The sequence below is a fragment of the Gossypium arboreum genome, chromosome 6 (genome assembly GCF_025698485.1).
Source record: "Gossypium arboreum isolate Shixiya-1 chromosome 6, ASM2569848v2, whole genome shotgun sequence".
Classification (NCBI taxonomy): domain Eukaryota; kingdom Viridiplantae; phylum Streptophyta; class Magnoliopsida; order Malvales; family Malvaceae; genus Gossypium; species Gossypium arboreum.
The window spans coordinates 104,017,518-104,022,594 of record NC_069075.1 but is presented as its reverse complement, the minus strand read 5'-3'; the positions used below and the strand labels follow the sequence as shown (position 1 = coordinate 104,022,594).

Sequence of the window (5,077 nt, the reverse complement as noted above, 5' to 3'; positions counted from 1 at the left end):
TAAAATATGACACAAAAAGCCTTGTGGCTTAGTGGCAAGTAGCATGTGGAGCATTTAAGGGAGGCATAGGTTCGAATCCCATGGCAAGCAAAGAGCATTTATTTTGCTAACAGGGGCGGCAAGAGTTGGTGTTGAATTTAAACTCTAATGTTGGAGGATCCCATCGAAAGCTAATATAAGAGTGGTTGTGAAGTCGGCTTTAAATAGAGGAACTATGAGGAGAGTAAATGTACCTTTCTTGGTGATCCCTTTCATTGTATGACGTGCTCGTTTGGGTTGGGCGTCGGCTAAGAGTGCTCGGGCGTGGATTAACTCCAGTCTCCTATCGGTGTGTATTTATCACTACTCTTGTTGTTGGATGGCTACTTGGCCGCGATGGTAGAAAAGAGGCCATGTGGGCCCAATGGGCCTCTGGCCCAATTGGATAAGTTGTTTGATTGTGTAGTAAATATTGGACTAGGCTAGGTGAATCGCATATCTGTGGCTAGGTTTGGGCTAAAAGGCCATCTGACGTGTGGGCCCATTTGGTAGAGAATAGGCTTTAGGCCCATTCGTATTGTTATCCATGTTTAGAATACTTTAGTTTACCAATTACTGAAATGCCCTCGACTTGTAAAATTACCAAAGTACTCCCGATTTATAGAATTACCGTTTTACCCTCAGTTTATAGAATTACTGTTTTACCCTCGATTTGTAAAATTACCGTTTTACCCCCAATTTACATAATTACCGTTTTACCCCTGATTTACATAATTATCGTTTTACCCTCGACTTATAGAATTACCGTTTTACCCTCGATTTACAGAATTATCATTTTACCCTTGATTTATAGAATTACTGTTTTACCCTTGATTTACAGAATTACTGTTTTACCCTCGATTTACAAAATTACTAAAATACCCTTGGTTTGTAAAATTACCAAAATACCCCTAGTTTGTAAAATTACCAAAATACCCTTGGTTTGTGAAATTACTGAAATACCCTCAATTTGTAAAATTACCAAAATACCCCTGATTTACAAAGTTACAGAAATACCCTTGACTTTCTAAAAATTATAGAAATACCATTGGTTTACAAAATTACTGAAATACCTTTGGTTTGTTGATTTACCAAAACACCCTTGTAGGATGAAATGACTAAAATACCCCTAAAAGGTAAAAAGACCGTAAAGCCCCTGTAGGGTAAAGTGACCGTAATACCCCTGTATGGTAAAATGACGAATATGCCCTTATGTTCCGTATGGTGATGTGCTTAGGATTTACATATATTGATATTGGATTAGTTAAGTTTGAGTGATGTGGTGGTTATCGTAGGCGATTGATTTTAGAAACGTTTCAACTTCAACCCATAACAGTGTGTACTAACCTCTAAATAGCTTAGATTAATATTTCTTTGAAAAGTCAAAGCTTCATATTTTAGTGATTCGAGAATTAATATTTAGATCTATTTTCTCACGCACGTTTAAGTTGGATTCTAGCGGATATGGGGTAGGAAGGTATTTGGAACGTTCTTCAATGAGTACATCTCTTGGTAAGTATTCGAACCTTCTTTCCATTTGTATCTTATGGTTTAAGAAAAGCTGAAAACCCCTCTGTCGACTAAGGCTAAAAGGGTTTTTGGTGTTATTTGGTTTGTTGGTGCTAGTGAGGATTAAAGGCTACCGATCGAGGAGTGTGTGAAAAGCTTGGATCATTGGAGTGACTAAATCTAGTCATCAACATCGGCAAAGGTATGAACCCAAGGGCCATTGGGGATGGTGGCCGAATGTGTAAGTGATGATAATAGGTGGTTTTCGATTTGGTTTAATATTAACATGGTCTAATCTGTAAGTGGTTGATTATAGGAGAAATCACATAGGAGATCTCGTCAAGGAATATCTCAAATCAGGTGTGTAACGAACCCTTTTTCATAGCTTAAAGTGATAAATGCCGAAAAGCCAAAATGCCAAAATTCTGGCATTTCGAGGACTTGTGAGCAAGCGAACGCTCACTAGTTAGTTAGAATCGATGAGATGATGATCAGGAACAATGGAAATGATAAGGACATGTTTTTGGCGTTCATGGTAAGTTGGGCCTCGAGGGGCTGAAATAGGGCCCAATAGGCTTTCGAGCCCATTTGGGTAAAATTGATAGGAAACGAAAATCTGTTAAATTGCCTGTTAAGACTATTAATACTATTATGGATATAGGCTAAATGGGCCTAGATGACAAAATCGGCTAAGTAGGGCCCATTAGGGGTTTTAGGCCCAATAACTCGGTTTCGTTAAAAGTGGGCTAGAAACGCAGTTTACACAAATGAATAGTTAGTAACTGATGATGAACATGGAAAAATCCCTAATTTTTGGTAAAATTATGATATTACCCTTATAATATGAAAATGACCATTTTGCCCCTAGGTAGAAATGACCATTATGCCCCTAGGGTTTATACATGAATTTAATGCATGGGATTTTGATAAACATGATATGTATGATATGTACATGACATGTATGATATGCACATGATATGTATGATATGCACATGAGATGTTCATAAATGCATTGGGTTGGGTTTTATATGGATGGAGGAAGTGCAAAAGGGCTTATGCCCCGCTTATTAAAGGCTTATGCCCGCTTATTAAAGGGCTTATGCCCGATTATCAAAAGGGCTTATGCCCCGATTATTAAAGGGCTTATGCCCCGATGATCAAAAACTTACGCCCAGATTATTAAAGGGCTTTTGCCCGATTATTGAAAGAGGCAAGGCCTCGGTTATATGATAAAGCGCTATCTTGCCGGTGGAGAGTTATGGCGGGGTGGGTCGAGTTAATCCCCATATGGTGTCTTTGGTTGAATACGGGTGGAGAGTAGCGGATGGTGGGTTGAGTAGTCTCCCAAATGGGTTTGCATACATTCATTGGTATTTCATGTGATATTGAAATGGGCTTGCATTCTTTCATTGACATTATATGTGATATTGAAATGGGCCTATGGGCCATACCGTTTACAGTAAAGGCTTCGGCCCAGTAATATGAAATTTGAAAAGGCTTCGGCCCAGTGTTATGAAATATGAAATATGAAAAAGGGCTATGGCCCAGTACATGTTTGAGATTGGATTTGGGCTTAGACCCAACAGGCTGTTATTGTTTTGGGCTCTGAAAGGGGCTTGTTGCACACTGAGTTTCCAAACTCACCCCCTTTCCTTAACCTTGCAGGTGAGCCTTAATATGGGGACTTGGGCCGGAGGGGATTTGGAGTGGCCACGGTGATCGCTTTTGGACCTTTAAATAAGCATTGGTTTGGACCTTTAAATAAGCATTGGTTTTCATTTAATTTCCTTTAACTATTATTTATTTTTGGGGATGTAATAAGGCCATTTTTAACTTTTTCTTTATTTCTTCTCGGGATTATTTATTTTTAATAACTTCAAACCTGGTTGATAATTGTTCAAATGGGCTAGACTTAAGACGTGTTTTCAAAGCGATACTTGTTTTCAAAATATCTCAACACCACGATTAATCGATTTATCAAAGACGTCCACTTAAACAAATTTAAACTCGATATAACAAAGTGTGGCTATGGTTGTGAGCATGTCTAGGATTGGATCCAATCAAAGAGCTTGGTACTTAAGCAGCCTGCATGGCTCACCTCCTCTGTCTCGGATACCTACCTGGTGCCCAGCTTCCATGCACTTTGTTAACTCAACAAAATATATGGTTTTTAAAACACTAAAACGGAACATGGGTTTTCAACTCCAATGTGGCATGTCAGATTCGGCCATAACGTCTGGGCCGGGTTTGGGGTGTTACATGAGATGCTTATTTATTATCGTAATTGTGAAAAGTGAACAAACACTATTGATTCTAAATTTGTTTCGTCTGAACATTCGTAATCTATTTCTGCATGATTGTCTGAAAGTTGTATGCATTGTGCATTTGCATGAAAATTCTAGGATTTTTGTTGTGAAGAGAAGGAATCTGATTTAGGTAGTTTTAACTACAATGCTTTTGTATAGCGGTTTACCGTACTATACTGACTATATTCAAGCTCAGCTGTATACTTTCACTTGAGTGGCTTAGTTTCACTATACGTGGTGTGTAGGGTGGATGAACTATTATGGTTCTATGTGGCGTGTAGGGTGGACAAAGAGGTGTTTGGATGGTTGGGGTGGTTTTTTGACTTGTTGCATTAGGTTTTCATTTTAGCATATGTGTCTGATTATGAAATTTTCAAATTATTTACGAATGGCATATTAATTTGATGTGCTCGTACCTCTTTTTACGGCTTCAAGGTTTTATGCTCTATCTGTGTGTTCTTATCTAGGATAATTTTTTTTGAAATCTTGTCTTTTGTCATTCATTTTTGGTTTTAGACTTACACTGAGCTCACGTAGCTCACCTCCCTTCAGTTTCTCTCTTTTCGGTAATTCACGTGATAGGTTTCAGATTTAGCAAAGCAAAAGTCTCAAAGTTCCTTGATTGGTTTGTTTTCAACTGAAATTTGGTTATTTATTATTCGGATTATGCGCATCCAATTTCGCTAAAACGTTTTCCATATATGGTTTTGGTTACTGGTAGTTTTGGTTTTATTTCATTTCAATGTAAATTGTTAAACTACTCCGTGCTAGTTTTTGTTTTGTGCCGATACATATAAAACCTTATTTTCCACTGCAAACAACTTTCGTATGCCAATTTTTCATTAATAAACTTGATTTTTTTTACAAGTTCGGGATGTAAATCGATGACGATTTAGCTCAATTCAAACAAACCATTTTCGGTCTAAGTTCTAAAAGATTATTTGATAGCTTTTTTTAAGTATCACTTCGGTGGTCAATATAACCTCCGAGATTCGGTCGAAACTTTCAGGCCGGGTTTTGGAGTGTTACAGTAGTGATAAAGTAAATTGCATTTTTGAAGAGAACTCGAATTTAGTTTCTAGAGATTATATTATTAGAAGGGACAACCCTATATTTTTAAAAATTAATTTTTATGAATCATAAAAGGAACATAAAGGATACCTTAATTATGTAAAGAAAACCATATCAAAAGTTTATGATTTAATTTTTATCCTAGCCTAATATAAATTATATTTCTTTTTGTT

General features: G+C 37.2%; 1 long non-coding RNA gene across 1 annotated transcript; it reads left to right on the top strand.

The window, feature by feature from the left end:
- Positions 1-1,646: 1,646 nt before the first annotated feature.
- On the top strand, positions 1,647-3,408 carry LOC128293986 (uncharacterized). The gene is made up of 3 exons (XR_008284153.1): positions 1,647-1,729; positions 1,844-1,887; positions 3,193-3,408. It is a non-coding gene; the product is annotated as an uncharacterized LOC128293986 (long non-coding RNA).
- The last annotated feature ends 1,669 nt before the right edge of the window (positions 3,409-5,077 follow it).